The sequence below is a fragment of the Ambystoma mexicanum genome, chromosome 5p (assembly GCF_040938575.1).
Source record: "Ambystoma mexicanum isolate Mex_15411 chromosome 5p, UKY_AmexF1_1, whole genome shotgun sequence".
NCBI lineage: Eukaryota > Metazoa > Chordata > Amphibia > Caudata > Ambystomatidae > Ambystoma > Ambystoma mexicanum.
In genome coordinates, this window is record NC_090930.1 from 740,178,235 (window position 1) to 740,198,230 (window position 19,996).

Below are 19,996 nucleotides of genomic sequence, written 5' to 3' on the forward strand. Positions count from 1 at the left end.
AGAAGGCAACACACAGGTCATAGTTCCAAACAGGGGTGCACGGTCTGCTTGCTAGCTTACATTTACAGTTCTATTTGGGATTCACCGCCTTTTCATAAACTGAGTACTCTTCCGGAGTATTTCTAACTTATGTAGGTGTTTTGGGGGTGTTACGTGCCTTTGTATGACTGCTGCAAACCACTTGATATTAGACATTGATTGGAAACGACATAAAAAATCCTGACACATATTGTAAGCGGACATAAAATGACCTATATTAGCTAATATAAGTAAACAGACATCACTCCCCCCTCCCCACAAAAAGGGATGTATGCGTACACAAAAAATAAAAATGAAAAACAAGCAACTACTGCAGTTAAAATCTAAAAATGTAAATTCAGTTACATGATCATGACTCGGAAGGGGAAGTTAAAAAGTAAAAAAACACACGGTAGGAGAGAGGTTAGCTTTACATGCCATGAGGGAGGAAGAGGTCTTCCAAGCACTGTTGTGTATGTTGGTCAATCCCTCTGAAACGCAAAAGGGATGTGCACATAGAAATCAAAGCAGAGTCATCCAGAGAGACTATTTAATTCTTTTTTTTTCAAATTCTCAAAAGGAAGCTGCTATCAAATTGAACTATTCATCACAGCCACTGCTAGGAAATCTATGTGCATAAAATGACAATACACCCAAAGGAAAACAAAATATAGCTATAACATGTCAGATTACTAAATTCAGAGTCCAGCCTACTAACCATTAGACCATGGAACCTAAATACTTCCGCAAATGCTGAACTTCATTATGCCAAAACAGAGGCAGTCAGAAACAATATTTAATATTGCTTAATCATATGCCTCAAGAGGAAGAATTTGATCTACATGCTCTATAAAGCACAGAGATTGCTATAGCACAACGTCAATCGACAACATCGCTGTGTTTGTATGATATCAGTCAATTGGGACTATGAATCTGTAAAAATTGTAAATGTGCTCTATATTGCCATTTCTGATTCAACGCTCTCAGGTGCATCTTACAAGGGTTCCATGGTGTAATGGTTAGCACTTTGGACTTTGAATCCAACGATCCGAGTTCAAGTCTCGGTGGGACCGTTATCTTGCTCTTACACTCCATTTTCTAATTTCTCAAATTACAATTCAACAGAGTTAATATTCAGAAGTTCAGTCGACTCTCTCTGCACGACGTTACATTTAAATGCACTTTGGTGCCTGATACCAATACAGTGATGCAACTACATATCGTTAATGTACAATCCCTAAGGTCAATAAGAGTGGGCACCCAGATATCTCTCAGAAACATTTTCCACAGATGAATAATGTCTAACCTTAACTCTATGAAAAGAAAAATGTACACACTATGTGCAGTAGATTCTCTGCTCACTGGAACATGCAGAAACAACACTGATGTGAAAAGATTGGAAAAAGCCCTATTTTATTAACATTAAAAAATGTTATACAATTATTTTGGTGAATCATATTCACTTTCACAATCATTCCTATGTTTCAAGCAATTTGATGGTCTTATTAAATGTGTAAAAAATGTAATTCTTTGAGTTGACAAACTGTATGGAGAGCAAACTTTTTATAACTTACAAGAGTTATGAGTTCTAGAAAGTAGTGCATTTACTGATCAAGTGCCCTTGTTTAAATGTACTTACTTTATTTGGATCACACCTTTCTCAAAAGAAGAAATAAACTCTAAATTATCAGGAAACAATTCAACTGATTTTAGGGGCCTCCTGGGCTTTCAATGCAAATCGCTGAGATCAAAAGCCAGTTTAATAGCCATTATACCTTGGAGCTTTGGAGATATGAGAGTGGGCAGTTTCTTTGTGGCAAAAGAGAGTCATCCCCAGAAACTATTAATATTCTTTGGTCAAAGAAGACTGCCATCAAAGTGGGCTGTAAAGCAAAGCTATTGCTGTTATATCTATCTGCAAATGAAAGGCAACTCTAAAAGAGAAGCAGCCCCAAGGTCCCACCGAGACTTGAACTCGGATTGCTGGATTCAGAGTCCAGAGTGCTAACCATTACACCATGGAACCCACATATTCAGTAACATGATGCACTTCATTCTGGAAAAACAGAGCACATCAGAGAAAATATGTAATATTCCTATATCATTAGACTCCAGAGGAAGAATTTGATCCAAATGAGACATGAAGCCAATACTTTGCGATTGCACAGCATCCAACAGCAACAGTGCTGCTTCGATATAATATCAGTAAACGGTTACTATAGGTCAGTAAAAATCTTGACTGTGCCCTAAATTCTCATTGCCCTTATGAAGCTCTGCTCAACAAGGGTTCCATGGTGTAATGGTTAGCACTTTGGACTTTGAATCCAGTGATCCGAGTTCAAGTCTCGGTGGAACCTCTCTCTTGCTCTAACACACTTTGTCTCCTTGTTGTCTTAAATTATAGGCCAAAGATAGTAATATTCATAAGGTTAGTGGTGTAGGGTATTCATTTTCGCTCTCACTCTCTGGCATAACTTTTCATAAAAATCCACTTTTGTGCCTAGCACCTTAACCTTTATGCATTTTTTTTAAATGTATGAACAGTGAGGTCATTCTGAGTCGATGGGCAGATCTGCATCGGAAACATACATAAAAGATTTGAAATTTTCAAACTTAACTCAATGTTAAGAAACATGCTCAATCTGTGACCCAATGGATTCTCTTTTTACTTGAAGATGCAGCAACAACATTAATAATACCATTTTGGGAAAAGCAGCTCTATTGTATCGCCATTCTCTTTCAAAATTGTTAAAGGGTTAATCCTATGAAAAGCGACCACATTCAGAATCAATGATATTAATCAAGCGTCTTAACAGTCTTTACATGTTTGTAAAATGAAGGTATCAGTTTGAGATGAAAAATAGAACGAAGAACACACTTTTCTTAATTCACAAAAGGCCTGAGGTGTATAAATACTGTTTGTACCGACCAAGGGCCCATTTGTGAATGTACTTACTTTAGTTGGATCATACCTTTCTTCAAAGAAGACATCCACAATAAACGATAAGGGAAAGGTTCGACTGATGGTAAACTCTTACAGAGATTTGAATGCAAATTATTGGATTCAACCTCCAGGGTGCTACCATTACACCATGGGTCTTTCACACCACAGAAAGTGGTGGGTTTCATTGTGGCTAAAGAGCGTCATCCATGGAAAATCTTTCTTTTTTCAAATGCACCCAGGGAATAATGCTATGAAAGTGGGCGACACAGCAGCGTCATTGCTATTAAAACAAGACACTGAGAGGAAAACAAACACAGTAATTCCCAAGGTCCCACGGATCGCAGGATTCAGAGTCCAGAGTGCTAACCATTACACCATGGAACCTACATACTTAGTGACATGATGAACGTCATTGCAGCAAAAAAAGAGCCTTTTAGTGAATGTATGCAATATTCTTTTATCTTATGCCTCCAGAGGAAGAATCCTATCCAAATGAGCTGTAAAGCAAAGAGTTTGCTATTGCGCAACAACCAACTAAACAGTTCCACATTTGCATAATATCCGTGGGCTAGGAATATGAGTTTGTTAAAATGATGCATGAGATCTCGATTCTCATTTCTGTTACAACTCTGTCAGGTTGCACCAGCAAGGGGCCCATGGTGTAATGGTTAGCAAAGAACATTACTGAAGGGCCCCTCGGCCAGCCAGAAAGCCAAAATGGAGAGAACGGGCATGAACTGGTTGTGAATGAGCTTCAAAATGCGTTCACAGGTAATTGAACTGGTGATCTCCTCAGTTTATACACCTGGAACTCCTGTCAATAGCAACAGTCGGCAGCTGGGTTGCCAGACATTTCGTCGAAAAAAAATTGTCGACAGGACAATTGGTCCAAACCATTTAGTCGAAAACCAAATGGTCGAATTGCTTTGTTTTTTATTTTCACATTTTTTTTGGGGGGGGGGGTTTGGGGGGGTCCCCCCAACCCCCTTTTTTTTTCTAAAAACCCCTTTTTTTCCCTAAACTACAACCTAAAAAATATATATATAAATAAATAAAAAAATCGACCATTTGGCTTTCGACCAAATTACGTCGACCAAATGTCTTTCGACGAAATGTCCGGACAGCGGCAGCTGGTCTGTGTCAGTAATGGCAATTTGATTTTGCCATTTTCACAACTCCCTAATAAATGAACAAAATGTTCCATTTGTAGGCACAGTTACATGCTATGGTATGTATACCATGCTTAATAACCACCATAGGAGGCTCAGAGCACCATCCGCATTCTTACGTACAAAACATGTAAGGAAATAATCAGATCTTTTGCTCTGCAGGAGTCAGGCTTCTTTAAAGCCTGACAAAGTGGCAGAGTGCCATTGTAAACTGAGGCATGATGAAACCATGCCCAAGAACCCAGGCAGGTTAAACCCTTCCACTCATGCCCCTAGGCCCCGAACGGCCAGGTTCTATAGACAGGGCAGCTGGCATGGATTATGGACACTTTTAACATAGGGTGGTTTTTCAACCTTATCTCCTCTGGGAGCAAAGCGCTGGACAGGGTTTCCTGTACGTTTTTGAGGTTCGCAGGGATCTATGTGTGGATGTTTCTTGGTGTGAAAAGCATGACACCTTTTGGGGTGACACCAGGCTCTTCTGGGAGTTAATTTGCATAATCTCTACTTTCTATTTTATGTGACATGGGCTGCAGTTACATTGTTCTGTTAATAGAGGGCAACACACAGGTCATAGTTCCAAACAGGGGTGCACGGTCTGCTTGCTAGCTTACATTTACAGTTCTATTTGGGATTCACCGCCTTTTCATAAACTGAGTACTCTTCCGGAGTATTTCTAATTTATGTAGGTGTTTTGGGGGTGTTACGTGCCTTTGTATGACTGCTGCAAACCACTTGATATTAGACATTGATTGGAAACGACATAAAAAATCCTGACACATATTGTAAGCGGACATAAAATGACCTATATTAGCTAATATAAGTAAACAGACATCACTCCTCCCTCCCCACAAAAAGGGATGTATGCGTACACAAAAAATAAAAATGAAAAACAAGCAACTACTGCAGTTAAAATCTAAAAATGTAAATTCAGTTACATGATCATGACTCGGAAGGGGAAGTTAAAAAGTAAAAAAACACACGGTAGGAGAGAGGTTAGCTTTACATGCCATGAGGGAGGAAGAGGTCTTCCAAGCACTGTTGTGTATGTTGGTCAATCCCTCTGAAACGCAAAAGGGATGTGCACATAGAAATCAAAGCAGAGTCATCCAGAGAGACTATTTAATTCTTTTTTTTTCAAATTCTCAAAAGGAAGCTGCTATCAAATTGAACTATTCATCACAGCCACTGCTAGGAAATCTATGTGCATAAAATGACAATACACCCAAAGGAAAACAAAATATAGCTATAACATGTCAGATTACTAAATTCAGAGTCCAGCCTACTAACCATTAGACCATGGAACCTAAATACTTCCGCAAATGCTGAACTTCATTATGCCAAAACAGAGGCAGTCAGAAACAATATTTAATATTGCTTAATCATATGCCTCAAGAGGAAGAATTTGATCTACATGCTCTATAAAGCACAGAGATTGCTATAGCACAACGTCAATCGACAACATCGCTGTGTTTGTATGATATCAGTCAATTGGGACTATGAATCTGTAAAAATTGTAAATGTGCTCTATATTGCCATTTCTGATTCAACGCTCTCAGGTGCATCTTGCAAGGGTTCCATGGTGTAATGGTTAGCACTTTGGACTTTTAATCCAACGATCCGAGTTCAAGTCTCGGTGGGACCGTTATCTTGCTCTTACACTCCATTTTCTAATTTCTCAAATTACAATTCAACAGAGTTAATATTCAGAAGTTCAGTCGACTCTCTCTGCACGACATTACATTTAAATGCACTTTGGTGCCTGATACCAATACAGTGATGCAACTACATATCGTTAATGTACAATCCCTAAGGTCAATCAGAGTGGGCACCCAGATATCTCTCAGAAACATTTTCCACAGATGAATAATGTCCAACCTTAACTCTATGAAAAGAAAAATGTACACACTATGTGCAGTAGATTCTCTGCTCACTGGAACATGCAGAAACAACATTGATGTGAAAAGATTGGAAAAAGCCCTATTTTATTAACATTAAAAAATGTTATACAATTATTTTGGTGAATCATATTCACTTTCACAATCATTCCTATGTTTCAAGCAATTTGATGGTCTTATTAAATGTGTAAAAAATGTAATTCTTTGAGTTGACAAACTGTATGGAGAGCAAACTTTTTATAACTTACAAGACTTATGAGTTCTAGAAAGTAGTGCATTTACTGATCAAGTGCCCTTGTTTAAATGTACTTACTTTATTTGGATCACACCTTTCTCGAAAGAAGAAATAAACTCTAAATTATCAGGAAACAATTCAACTGATTTTAGGGGCCTCCTGGGCTTTCAATGCAAATCGCTGAGATCAAAAGCCAGTTTAATAGCCATTATAGCTTGGAGCTTTGGAGATATGAGAGTGGGCAGTTTCTTTGTGGCAAAAGAGAGTCATCCCCAGAAACTATTAATATTCTTTGGTCAAAGAAGACTGCCATCAAAGTGGGCTGTAAAGCAAAGCTATTGCTGTTATATCTATCTGCAAATGAAAGGCAACTCTAAAAGAGAAGCGGCCCCAAGGTCCCACCGAGACTTCAACTCGGATTGCTGGATTCAGAGTCCAGAGTGCTAACCATTACACCATGGAACCCACATATTCAGTAGCATGATGGACTTCATTCTGTAAAAACAGAGCACATCAGAGAAAATATGTAATATTCCTATATCATTAGACTCCAGAGGAAGAATTTGATCCAAATGAGACATGAAGCCAATACTTTGCGATTGCACAGCATCCAACAGCAACAGTGCTGCTTCGATATAATATCAGTAAACGGTTACTATAGGTCAGTAAAAATCTTGACTGTGCCCTATATTCTCATTGCCCTTATGAAGCTCTGCTCAACAAGGGTTCCATGGTGTAATGGTTAGCACTTTGGACTTTGAATCCAGCGATCCGAGTTCAAGTCTCGGTGGAACCTCTCTCTTGCTCTAACACACTTTGTCTCCTTGTTGTCTTAAATTATAGGCCAAAGATAGTAATATTCATAAGGTTAGTGGTGTAGGGTATTCATTTTCGCTCTCACTCTCTGGCATAACTTTTCATAAAAATCCACTTTTGTGCCTAGCACCTTAACCTTTATGCATTTTTTTTTAAATGTATGAACAGTGAGGTCATTCTGAGTCGATGGGCAGATCTGCATCGGAAACATACATAAAAGATTTGAAATTTTCAAACTTAACTCAATGTTAAGAAACATGCTCAATCTGTGACCCAATGGATTCTCTTTTTACTTGAAGATGCAGCAACAACATTAATAATACCATTTTGGGAAAAGCAGCTCTATTGTATCGCCATTCTCTTTCAAAATTGTTAAAGGGTTAATCCTATTAAAAGCGACCACATTCAGAATCAATGATATTAATCAAGCGTCTTAACAGTCTTTACATGTTTGTAAAATGAAGGTATCAGTTTGAGATGAAAAATAGAACGAAGAACACACTTTTCTTAATTCACAAAAGGCCTGAGGTGTATAAATACTGTTTGTACCGACCAAGGGCCCATTCGTGAATGTACTTACTTTAGTTGGATCATACCTTTCTTCAAAGAAGACATCCACAATAAACGATAAGGGAAAGGTTCGACTGATGGTAAACTCTTACAGAGATTTGAATGCAAATTATTGGATTTAACCTCCAGGGTGCTACCATTACACCATGGGTCTTTCACACCACAGAAAGTGGTGGGTTTCATTGTGGCTAAAGAGCGTCATCCATGGAAAATCTTTCTTTTTTCAAATGCACCCAGGGAATAATGCTATGAAAGTGGGCGACACAGCAGCGTCATTGCTATTAAAACAAGACACTGAGAGGAAAACAAACACAGTAATTCCCAAGGTCCCACCGAGATTTGAACTCGGATCGCTGGATTCAGAGTCCAGAGTGCTAACCATTACACCATGGAACCTACATACTTAGTGACATGATGAACGTCATTGCAGCAAAAAAAGAGCCTTTTAGAGAATGTATGCAATATTCTTTTATCTTATGCCTCCAGAGGAAGAATCCTATCCAAATGAGCTGTAAAGCAAAGAGTTTGCTATTGTGCAACAACCAACTAAACAGTTCCACATTTGCATAATATCCGTGGGCTAGGAATATGAGTTTGTTAAAATGATGCATGAGATCTCGATTCTCATTTCTGTTACAACTCTGTCAGGTTGCACCAGCAAGGGGCCCATGGTGTAATGGTTAGCAAAGAACATTACTGAAGGGCCCCTCGGCCAGCCAGAAAGCCAAAATGGAGAGAACGGGCATGAACTGGTTGTGAATGAGCTTCAAAATGCGTTCACAGGTAATTGAACTGGTGATCTCCTCAGTTTATACACCTGGAACTCCTGTCAATAGCAACAGTCGGCAGCTGGGTTGCCAGACATTTCGTCGAAAAAAATTTGTCGACAGGACAATTGGTCCAAACCATTTGGTCGAAAACCAAATGGTCGAATTGCTTTGTTTTTTATTTTCACATTTTTTTTGGGGGGGGGTTTGGGGAGGTCCCCCCAACCCCCCTTTTTTCTAAAAACCCCTTTTTTTCCCTAAACTACAACCTAAAAAATACATATATAAATAAATAAAAAAATCGACCATTTGGCTTTCGACCAAATTACGTCGACCAAATGTCTTTCAACGAAATGTCTTTCGACGAAATGTCCGGACAGCGGCAGCTGGTCTGTGTCAGTAATGGCAATTTGATTTTGCCATTTTCACAACTCCCTAATAAATGAACAAAATGTTCCATTTGTAGGCACAGTTACATGCTATGGTATGTATACCATGCTTAATAACCACCATAGGAGGCTCAGAGCACCATCCGCATTCTTATGTACAAAACATGTAAGGAAATAATCAGATCTTTTGCTCTGCAGGAGTCAGGCTTCTTTAAAGCCTGACAAAGTGGCAGAGTGCCATTGTAAACTGAGGCATGATGAAACCATGCCCAAGAACCCAGGCAGGTTAAACCCTTCCACTCATGCCCCTAGGCCCCGAACGGCCAGGTTCTATAGACAGGGCAGCTGGCATGGATTATGGACACTTTTAACATAGGGTGGTTTTTCAACCTTATCTCCTCTGGGAGCAAAGCGCTGGACAGGGTTTCCTGTACGTTTTTGAGGTTCGCAGGGATCTATGTGTGGATGTTTCTTGGTGTGAAAAGCATGACACCTTTTGGGGTGACACCAGGCTCTTCTGGGAGTTAATTTGCATAATCTCTACTTTCTATTTTATGTGACATGGGCTGCAGTTACATTGTTCTGTTAATAGAGGGCAACACACAGGTCATAGTTCCAAACAGGGGTGCACGGTCTGCTTGCTAGCTTACATTTACAGTTCTATTTGGGATTCACCGCCTTTTCATAAACTGAGTACTCTTCCGGAGTATTTCTAACTTATGTAGGTGTTTTGGGGGTGTTACGTGCCTTTGTATGACTGCTGCAAACCACTTGATATTAGACATTGATTGGAAACGACATAAAAAATCCTGACACATATTGTAAGCGGACATAAAATGACCTATATTAGCTAATATAAGTAAACAGACATCACTCCTCCCTCCCCACAAAAAGGGATGTATGCGTACACAAAAAATAAAAATGAAAAACAAGCAACTACTGCAGTTAAAATCTAAAAATGTAAATTCAGTTACATGATCATGACTCGGAAGGGGAAGTTAAAAAGTAAAAAAACACACGGTAGGAGAGAGGTTAGCCTTACATGCCATGAGGGAGGAAGAGGTCTTCCAAGCACTGTTGTGTATGTTGGTCAATCCCTCTGAAACGCAAAAGGGATGTGCACATAGAAATCAAAGCAGAGTCATCCAGAGAGACTATTTAATTCTTTTTTTTTCAAATTCTCAAAAGGAAGCTGCTATCAAATTGAACTATTCATCACAGCCACTGCTAGGAAATCTATGTGCATAAAATGACAATACACCCAAAGGAAAACAAAATATAGCTATAACATGTCAGATTACTAAATTCAGAGTCCAGCCTACTAACCATTAGACCATGGAACCTAAATACTTCCGCAAATGCTGAACTTCATTATGCCAAAACAGAGGCAGTCAGAAACAATATTTAATATTGCTTAATCATATGCCTCAAGAGGAAGAATTTGATCTACATGCTCTATAAAGCACAGAGATTGCTATAGCACAACGTCAATCGACAACATCGCTGTGTTTGTATGATATCAGTCAATTGGGACTATGAATCTGTAAAAATTGTAAATGTGCTCTATATTGCCATTTCTGATTCAACGCTCTCAGGTGCATCTTGCAAGGGTTCCATGGTGTAATGGTTAGCACTTTGGACTTTGAATCCAACGATCCGAGTTCAAGTCTCGGTGGGACCGTTATCTTGCTCTTACACTCCATTTTCTAATTTCTCAAATTACAATTCAACAGAGTTAATATTCAGAAGTTCAGTCGACTCTCTCTGCACGACATTACATTTAAATGCACTTTGGTGCCTGATACCAATACAGTGATGCAACTACATATCGTTAATGTACAATCCCTAAGGTCAATCAGAGTGGGCACCCAGATATCTCTCAGAAACATTTTCCACAGATGAATAATGTCCAACCTTAACTCTATGAAAAGAAAAATGTACACACTATGTGCAGTAGATTCCCTGCTCACTGGAACATGCAGAAACAACATTGATGTGAAAAGATTGGAAAAAGCCCTATTTTATTAAAATTAAAAAATGTTATACAATTATTTTGGTGAATCATATTCACTTTCACAATCATTCCTATGTTTCAAGCAATTTGATGGTCTTATTAAATGTGTAAAAAATGTAATTCTTTGAGTTGACAAACTGTATGGAGAGCAAACTTTTTATAACTTACAAGAGTTATGAGTTCTAGAAAGTAGTGCATTTACTGATCAAGTGCCCTTGTTTAAATGTACTTACTTTATTTGGATCACACCTTTCTCGAAAGAAGAAATAAACTCTAAATTATCAGGAAACAATTCAACTGATTTTAGGGGCCTCCTGGGCTTTCAATGCAAATCGCTGAGATCAAAAGCCAGTTTAATAGCCATTATACCTTGGAGCTTTGGAGATATGAGAGTGGGCAGTTTCTTTGTGGCAAAAGAGAGTCATCCCCAGAAACTATTAATATTCTTTGGTCAAAGAAGACTGCCATCAAAGTGGGCTGTAAAGCAAAGCTATTGCTGTTATATCTATCTGCAAATGAAAGGCAACTCTAAAAGAGAAGCAGCCCCAAGGTCCCACCGAGACTTGAACTCGGATCGCTGGATTCAGAGTGCAGAGTGCTAACCATTACACCATAGAACCCACATATTCAGTAGCATGATGCACTTCATTCTGGAAAAACAGAGCACATCAGAGAAAATATGTAATATTCCTATATCATTAGACTCCAGAGGAAGAATTTGATCCAAATGAGACATGAAGCCAATACTTTGCGATTGCACAGCATCCAACAGCAACAGTGCTGCTTCGATATAATATCAGTAAACGGTTACTATAGGTCAGTAAAAATCTTGACTGTGCCCTATATTCTCATTGCCCTTATGAAGCTCTGCTCAACAAGGGTTCCATGGTGTAATGTTTAGCACTTTGGACTTTGAATCCAGCGATCCGAGTTCAAGTCTCGGTGGAACCTCTCTCTTGCTCTAACACACTTTGTCTCCTTGTTGTCTTAAATTATAGGCCAAAGATAGTAATATTCATAAGGTTAGTGGTGTAGGGTATTCATTTTCGCTCTCACTCTCTGGCATAACTTTTCATAAAAATCCACTTTTGTGCCTAGCACCTTAACCTTTATGCATTTTTTTTAAATGTATGAACAGTGAGGTCATTCTGAGTCGATGGGCAGATCTGCATCGGAAACATACATAAAAGATTTGAAATTTTCAAACTTAACTCAATGTTAAGAAACATGCTCAATCTGTGACCCAATGGATTCTCTTTTTACTTGAAGATGCAGCAACAACATTAATAATACCATTTTGGGAAAAGCAGCTCTATTGTATCGCCATTCTCTTTCAAAATTGTTAAAGGGTTAATCCTATGAAAAGCGACCACATTCAGAATCAATGATATTAATCAAGCGTCTTAACAGCCTTTACATGTTTGTAAAATGAAGGTATCAGTTTGAGATGAAAAATAGAATGAAGAACACACTTTTCTTAATTCACAAAAGGCCTGAGGTGTATAAATACTGTTTGTACCGACCAAGGGCCCATTCGTGAATGTACTTACTTTAGTTGGATCATACCTTTCTTCAAAGAAGACATCCACAATAAACGATAAGGGAAAGGTTCGACTGATGGTAAACTCTTACAGAGATTTGAATGCAAATTATTGGATTCAACCTCCAGGGTGCTACCATTACACCATGGGTCTTTCACACCACAGAAAGTGGTGGGTTTCATTGTGGCTAAAGAGCGTCATCCATGGAAAATCTTTCTTTTTTCAAATGCACCCAGGGAATAATGCTATGAAAGTGGGCGACACAGCAGCGTCATTGCTATTAAAACAAGACACTGAGAGAAAAACAAACACAGTAATTCCCAAGGTCCCACCGAGATTTGAACTCGGATCGCTGGACTCAGAGTCCAGAGTGCTAACCATTACACCATGGAACCTACATACTTAGTGACATGATGAACGTCATTGCAGCAAAAAAAGAGCCTTTTAGAGAATGTATGCAATATTCTTTTATCTTATGCCTCCAGAGGAAGAATCCTATCCAAATGAGCTGTAAAGCAAAGAGTTTGCTATTGCGCAACAACCAACTAAACAGTTCCACATTTGCATAATATCCGTGGGCTAGGAATATGAGTTTGTTAAAATGATGCATGAGATCTCGATTCTCATTTCTGTTACAACTCTGTCAGGTTGCACCAGCAAGGGGCCCATGGTGTAATGGTTAGCAAAGAACATTACTGAAGGGCCCCTCGGCCAGCCAGAAAGCCAAAATGGAGAGAACGGGCATGAACTGGTTGTGAATGAGCTTCAAAATGCGTTCACAGGTAATTGAACTGGTGATCTCCTCAGTTTATACACCTGGAACTCCTGTCAATAGCAACAGTCGGCAGCTGGGTTGCCAGACATTTCGTCGAAAAAAATTTGTCGACAGGACAATTGGTCGAAACCATTTGGTCGAAAACCAAATGGTCGAATTGCTTTGTTTTTTATTTTCACATTTTTTTTGGGGGGGGGTTTGGGGGGGTCCCCCCAACCCCCTTTTTTTCTAAAAACCCCTTTTTTTCCCTAAACTACAACCTAAAAAATAAATATATAAATAAATAAAAAAAACGACCATTTGGCTTTCGACCAAATTACGTCGACCAAATGTCTTTCGACGAAATGTCCGGACAGCGGCAGCTGGTCTGTGTCAGTAATGGCAATTTGATTTTGCCATTTTCACAACTCCCTAATAAATGAACAAAATGTTCCATTTGTAGGCACAGTTACATGCTATGGTATGTATACCATGCTTAATAACCACCATAGGAGGTGCAGAGCACCATCCGCATTCTTATGTACAAAACATGTAAGGAAATAATCAGATCTTTTGCTCTGCAGGAGTCAGGCTTCTTTAAAGCCTGACAAAGTGGCAGAGTGCCATTGTAAACTGAGGCATGATGAAACCATGCCCAAGAACCCAGGCAGGTTAAACCCTTCCACTCATGCCCCTAGGCCCCGAACGGCCACGAACAGCCAGGTTCTATAGACAGGGCAGCTGGCATGGATTATGGACACTTTTAACATAGGGTGGTTTTTCAACCTTATCTCCTCTGGGAGCAAAGCGCTGGACAGGGTTTCCTGTACGTTTTTGAGGTTCGCAGGGATCTATGTGTGGATGTTTCTTGGTGTGAAAAGCATGACACCTTTTGGGGTGACACCAGGCTCTTCTGGGAGTTAATTTGCATAATCTCTACTTTCTATTTTATGTGACATGGGCTGCAGTTACATTGTTCTGTTAATAGAGGGCAACACACAGGTCATAGTTCCAAACAGGGGTGCACAGTCTGCTTGCTAGCTTACATTTACAGTTCTATTTGGGATTCACCGCCTTTTAATAAACTGAGTACTCTTCCGGAGTATTTCTAACTTATGTAGGTGTTTTGGGGGTGTTACGTGCCTTTGTATGACTGCTGCAAACCACTTGATATTAGACATTGATTGGAAACGACATAAAAAATCCTGACACATATTGTAAGCGGACATAAAATGACCTATATTAGCTAATATAAGTAAACAGACATCACTCCCCCCTCCCCACAAAAAGGGATGTATGCGTACACAAAAAATAAAAATGAAAAACAAGCAACTACTGCAGTTAAAATCTAAAAATGTAAATTCAGTTACATGATCATGACTCGGAAGGGGAAGTTAAAAAGTAAAAAAACACACGGTAGGAGAGAGGTTAGCTTTACATGCCATGAGGGAGGAAGAGGTCTTCCAAGCACTGTTGTGTATGTTGGTCAATCCCTCTGAAACGCAAAAGGGATGTGCACATAGAAATCAAAGCAGAGTCATCCAGAGAGACTATTTAATTCTTTTTTTTTCAAATTCTCAAAAGGAAGCTGCTATCAAATTGAACTATTCATCACAGCCACTGCTAGGAAATCTATGTGCATAAAATGACAATACACCCAAAGGAAAACAAAATATAGCTATAACATGTCAGATTACTAAATTCAGAGTCCAGCCTACTAACCATTAGACCATGGAACCTAAATACTTCCGCCAATGCTGAACTTCATTATGCCAAAACAGAGGCAGTCAGAAACAATATTTAATATTGCTTAATCATATGCCTCAAGAGGAAGAATTTGATCTACATGCTCTATAAAGCACAGAGATTGCTATAGCACAACGTCAATCGACAACATCGCTGTGTTTGTATGATATCAGTCAATTGGGACTATGAATCTGTAAAAATTGTAAATGTGCTCTATATTGCCATTTCTGATTCAACGCTCTCAGGTGCATCTTGCAAGGGTTCCATGGTGTAATGGTTAGCACTTTGGACTTTGAATCCAACGATCCGAGTTCAAGTCTCGGTGGGACCGTTATCTTGCTCTTACACTCCATTTTCTAATTTCTCAAATTACAATTCAACAGAGTTAATATTCAGAAGTTCAGTCGACTCTCTCTGCACGACATTACATTTAAATGCACTTTGGTGCCTGATACCAATACAGTGATGCAACTACATATCGTTAATATACAATCCCTAAGGTCAATCAGAGTGGGCACCCAGATATCTCTCAGAAACATTTTCCACAGATGAATAATGTCCAACCTTAACTCTATGAAAAGAAAAATGTACACACTATGTGCAGTAGATTCTCTGCTCACTGGAACATGCAGAAACAACATTGATGTGAAAAGATTGGAAAAAGCCCTATTTTATTAACATTAAAAAATGTTATACAATTATTTTGGTGAATCATATTCACTTTCACAATCATTCCTATGTTTCAAGCAATTTGATGGTCTTATTAAATGTGTAAAAAATGTAATTCTTTGAGTTGACAAACTGTATGGAGAGCAAACTTTTTATAACTTACAAGAGTTATGAGTTCTAGAAAGTAGTGCATTTACTGATCAAGTGCCCTTGTTTAAATGTACTTACTTTATTTGGATCACACCTTTCTCGAAAGAAGAAATAAACTCTAAATTATCAGGAAACAATTCAACTGATTTTAGGGGCCTCCTGGGCTTTCAATGCAAATCGCTGAGATCAAAAGCCAGTTTAATAGCCATTATACCTTGGAGCTTTGGAGATATGAGAGTGGGCAGTTTCTTTGTGGCAAAAGAGAGTCATCCCCAGAAACTATTAATATTCTTTGGTCAAAGAAGACTGCCATCAAAGTGGGCTGTAAAGCAAAGCTATTGCTGTTATATCTATCTGCAAATGAAAGGCAACTCTAAAAGAGAAGCAGCCCCAAGGTCCCACCGAGACTTGAACTCAGATCGCTGGATTCAGAGTCCAGAGTGCTAACCATTACACCATGGAACCCACATATTCAGCAGCATGATGCACTTCATTCTGGAAAAACAGAGCACATCAGAGAAAATATGTAATATTCCTATATCATTAGACTCCAGAGGAAGAATTTGATCCAAATGAGACATGAAGCCAATACTTTGCGATTGCACAGCATCCAACAGCAACAGTGCTGCTTCGATATAATATCAGTAAACGGTTACTATAGGTCAGTAAAAATCTTGACTGTGCCCTATATTCTCATTGCCCTTATGAAGCTCTGCTCAACAAGGGTTCCATGGTGTAATGGTTAGCACTTTGGACTTTGAATCCAACGATCCGAGTTCAAGTCTCGGTGGAACCTCTCTCTTGCTCTAACACACTTTGTCTCCTTGTTGTCTTAAATTATAGGCCAAAGATAGTAATATTCATAAGGTTAGTGGTGTAGGGTATTCATTTTCGCTCTCACTCTCTGGCATAACTTTTCATAAAAATCCACTTTTGTGCCTAGCACCTTAACCTTTATGCATTTTTTTTAAATGTATGAACAGTGAGGTCATTCTGAGTCGATGGGCAGATCTGCATCGGAAACATACATAAAAGATTTGAAATTTTCAAACTTAACTCAATGTTAAGAAACATGCTCAATCTGTGACCCAATGGATTCTCTTTTTACTTGAAGATGCAGCAACAACATTAATAATACCATTTTGGGAAAAGCAGCTCTATTGTATCGCCATTCTCTTTCAAAATTGTTAAAGGGTTAATCCTATGAAAAGCGACCACATTCAGAATCAATGATATTAATCAAGCGTCTTAACAGCCTTTACATGTTTGTAAAATGAAGGTATCAGTTTGAGATGAAAAATAGAACGAAGAACACACTTTTCTTAATTCACAAAAGGCCTGAGGTGTATAAATACTGTTTGTACCGACCAAGGGCCCATTCGTGAATGTACTTACTTTAGTTGGATCATACCTTTCTTCAAAGAAGACATCCACAATAAACGATAAGGGAAAGGTTCGACTGATGGTAAACTCTTACAGAGATTTGAATGCAAATTATTGGATTCAACCTCCAGGGTGCTACCATTACACCATGGGTCTTTCACACCACAGAAAGTGGTGGGTTTCATTGTGGCTAAAGAGCGTCATCCATGGAAAATCTTTCTTTTTTCAAATGCACCCAGGGAATAATGCTATGAAAGTGGGCGACACAGCAGCGTCATTGCTATTAAAACAAGACACTGAGAGAAAAACAAACACAGTAATTCCCAAGGTCCCACCGAGATTTGAACTCGGATCGCTGGATTCAGAGTCCAGAGTGCTAACCATTACACCATGGAACCTACATACTTAGTGACATGATGAACGTCATTGCAGCAAAAAAAGAGCCTTTTAGAGAATGTATGCAATATTCTTTTATCTTATGCCTCCAGAGGAAGAATCCTATCCAAATGAGCTGTAAAGCAAAGAGTTTGCTATTGCGCAACAACCAACTAAACAGTTCCACATTTGCATAATATCCGTGGGCTAGGAATATGAGTTTGTTAAAATGATGCATGAGATCTCGATTCTCATTTCTGTTACAACTCTGTCAGGTTGCACCAGCAAGGGGCCCATGGTGTAATGGTTAGCAAAGAACATTACTGAAGGGCCCCTCGGCCAGCCAGAAAGCCAAAATGGAGAGAACGGGCATGAACTGGTTGTGAATGAGCTTCAAAATGCGTTCACGGGTAATTGAACTGGTGATCTCCTCAGTTTATACACCTGGAACTCCTGTCAATAGCAACAGTCGGCAGCTGGGTTGCCAGACATTTCGTCAAAAAAAATTTGTCGACAGGACAATTGGTCGAAACCATTTGGTCGAAAACCAAATGGTCGAATTGCTTTGTTTTTTATTTTCACATTTTTTTTGGGGGGGGGGGTTTGGGGGGGTCCCCCCATCCCCCTTTTTTTCTAAAAACCCCTTTTTTTCCCTAAACTACAACCTAAAATATATATATATAAATAAATAAAAAAAACGACCATTTGGCTTTCGACCAAATTACGTCGACCAAATGTCTTTCGCCGAAATGTCTTTCGACGAAATGTCCGGACAGCGGCAGCTGGTCTGTGTCAGTAATGGCAATTTGATTTTGCCATTTTCACAACTCCCTAATAAATGAACAAAATGTTCCATTTGTAGGCACAGTTACATGCTATGGTATGTATACCATGCTTAATAACCACCATAGGAGGCTCAGAGCACCATCCGCATTCTTACGTACAAAACATGTAAGGAAATAATCAGATCTTTTGCTCTGCAGGAGTCAGGCTTCTTTAAAGCCTGACAAAGTGGCAGAGTGCCATTGTAAACTGAGGCATGATGAAACCATGCCCAAGAACCCAGGCAGGTTAAACCCTTCCACTCATGCCCCTAGGCCCCGAACGGCCCCGAACGGCCAGGTTCTATAGACAGGGCAGCTGGCATGGATTATGGACACTTTTAACATAGGGTGGTTTTTCAACCTTATCTCCTCTGGGAGCAAAGCGCTGGACAGGGTTTCCTGTACGTTTTTGAGGTTCGCAGGGATCTATGTGTGGATGTTTCTTGGTGTGAAAAGCATGACACCTTTTGGGGTGACACCAGGCTCTTCTGGGAGTTAATTTGCATAATCTCTACTTTCTATTTTATGTGACATGGGCTGCAGTTACATTGTTCTGTTAATAGAGGGCAACACACAGGTCATAGTTCCAAACAGGGGTGCACAGTCTGCTTGCTAGCTTACATTTACAGTTCTATTTGGGATTCACCGCCTTTTCATAAACTGAGTACTCTTCCGGAGTATTTCTAACTTATGTAGGTGTTTTGGGGGTGTTACGTGCCTTTGTATGACTGCTGCAAACCACTTGATATTAGACATTGATTGGAAACGACATAAAAAATCCTGACACATATTGTAAGCGGACATAAAATGACCTATATTAGCTAATATAAGTAAACAGACATCACTCCCCCCTCCCCACAAAAAGGGATGTATGCGTACACAAAAAATAAAAATGAAAAACAAGCAACTACTGCAGTTAAAATCTAAAAATGTAAATTCAGTTACATGATCATGACTCGGAAGGGGAAGTTAAAAAGTAAAAAAACACACGGTAGGAGAGAGGTTAGCTTTACATGCCATGAGGGAGGAAGAGGTCTTCCAAGCACTGTTGTGTATGTTGGTCAATCCCTCTGAAACGCAAAAGGGATGTGCACATAGAAATCAAAGCAGAGTCATCCAGAGAGACTATTTAATTCTTTTTTTTTCAAATTCTCAAAAGGAAGCTGCTATCAAATTGAACTATTCATCACAGCCACTGCTAGGAAATCTATGTGCATAAAATGACAATACACCCAAAGGAAAACAAAATATAGCTATAACATGTCAGATTACTAAATTCAGAGTCCAGCCTACTAACCATTAGACCATGGAACCTAAATACTTCCGCAAATGCTGAACTTCATTATGCCAAAACAGAGGCAGTCAGAAACAATATTTAATATTGCTTAATCATATGCCTCAAGAGGAAGAATTTGATCTACATGCTCTACAAAGCACAGAGATTGCTATAGCACAACGTCAATCGACAACATCGCTGTGTTTGTATGATATCAGTCAATTGGGACTATGAATCTGTAAAAATTGTAAATGTGCTCTATATTGCCATTTCTGATTCAACGCTCTCAGGTGCATCTTGCAAGGGTTCCATGGTGTAATGGTTAGCACTTCGGACTTTGAATCCAACGATCCGAGTTCAAGTCTCGGTGGGACCGTTATCTTGCTCTTACACTCCATTTTCTAATTTCTCAAATTACAATTCAACAGAGTTAATATTCAGAAGTTCAGTCGACTCTC

At 39.2% G+C, this 19,996-nt stretch overlaps 15 non-coding genes across 15 annotated transcripts; 8 read left to right on the forward strand and 7 right to left on the reverse strand.

Moving 5' to 3' along the window:
• Positions 1-1,019: 1,019 nt before the first annotated feature.
• TRNAQ-UUG (transfer RNA glutamine (anticodon UUG)) lies at positions 1,020-1,091 on the forward strand. Its single transcript has one exon. It is a non-coding gene; the product is annotated as a tRNA-Gln (tRNA).
• Positions 1,092-1,972: 881 nt separating this feature from the next.
• Positions 1,973-2,044, reverse strand: TRNAQ-CUG (transfer RNA glutamine (anticodon CUG)). Its single transcript has one exon. It is a non-coding gene; the product is annotated as a tRNA-Gln (tRNA).
• Positions 2,045-2,303: 259 nt separating this feature from the next.
• TRNAQ-UUG (transfer RNA glutamine (anticodon UUG)) lies at positions 2,304-2,375 on the forward strand. The gene has a single exon. It is a non-coding gene; the product is annotated as a tRNA-Gln (tRNA).
• Positions 2,376-6,657: 4,282 nt separating this feature from the next.
• TRNAQ-CUG (transfer RNA glutamine (anticodon CUG)) lies at positions 6,658-6,729 on the reverse strand. Its single transcript has one exon. It is a non-coding gene; the product is annotated as a tRNA-Gln (tRNA).
• Positions 6,730-6,988: 259 nt separating this feature from the next.
• Positions 6,989-7,060, forward strand: TRNAQ-UUG (transfer RNA glutamine (anticodon UUG)). Its single transcript has one exon. It is a non-coding gene; the product is annotated as a tRNA-Gln (tRNA).
• A 914-nt stretch (positions 7,061-7,974) lies between these two features.
• Positions 7,975-8,046, reverse strand: TRNAQ-CUG (transfer RNA glutamine (anticodon CUG)). Its single transcript has one exon. It is a non-coding gene; the product is annotated as a tRNA-Gln (tRNA).
• A 2,369-nt stretch (positions 8,047-10,415) lies between these two features.
• On the forward strand, positions 10,416-10,487 carry TRNAQ-UUG (transfer RNA glutamine (anticodon UUG)). Its single transcript has one exon. It is a non-coding gene; the product is annotated as a tRNA-Gln (tRNA).
• An 881-nt stretch (positions 10,488-11,368) lies between these two features.
• Positions 11,369-11,440, reverse strand: TRNAQ-CUG (transfer RNA glutamine (anticodon CUG)). The gene has a single exon. It is a non-coding gene; the product is annotated as a tRNA-Gln (tRNA).
• A 259-nt stretch (positions 11,441-11,699) lies between these two features.
• On the forward strand, positions 11,700-11,771 carry TRNAQ-UUG (transfer RNA glutamine (anticodon UUG)). The gene has a single exon. It is a non-coding gene; the product is annotated as a tRNA-Gln (tRNA).
• A 913-nt stretch (positions 11,772-12,684) lies between these two features.
• Positions 12,685-12,756, reverse strand: TRNAQ-CUG (transfer RNA glutamine (anticodon CUG)). Its single transcript has one exon. It is a non-coding gene; the product is annotated as a tRNA-Gln (tRNA).
• A 2,364-nt stretch (positions 12,757-15,120) lies between these two features.
• On the forward strand, positions 15,121-15,192 carry TRNAQ-UUG (transfer RNA glutamine (anticodon UUG)). Its single transcript has one exon. It is a non-coding gene; the product is annotated as a tRNA-Gln (tRNA).
• An 881-nt stretch (positions 15,193-16,073) lies between these two features.
• On the reverse strand, positions 16,074-16,145 carry TRNAQ-CUG (transfer RNA glutamine (anticodon CUG)). Its single transcript has one exon. It is a non-coding gene; the product is annotated as a tRNA-Gln (tRNA).
• A 259-nt stretch (positions 16,146-16,404) lies between these two features.
• Positions 16,405-16,476, forward strand: TRNAQ-UUG (transfer RNA glutamine (anticodon UUG)). The gene has a single exon. It is a non-coding gene; the product is annotated as a tRNA-Gln (tRNA).
• A 913-nt stretch (positions 16,477-17,389) lies between these two features.
• On the reverse strand, positions 17,390-17,461 carry TRNAQ-CUG (transfer RNA glutamine (anticodon CUG)). The gene has a single exon. It is a non-coding gene; the product is annotated as a tRNA-Gln (tRNA).
• A 2,381-nt stretch (positions 17,462-19,842) lies between these two features.
• On the forward strand, positions 19,843-19,914 carry TRNAQ-UUG (transfer RNA glutamine (anticodon UUG)). Its single transcript has one exon. It is a non-coding gene; the product is annotated as a tRNA-Gln (tRNA).
• The last annotated feature ends 82 nt before the right edge of the window (positions 19,915-19,996 follow it).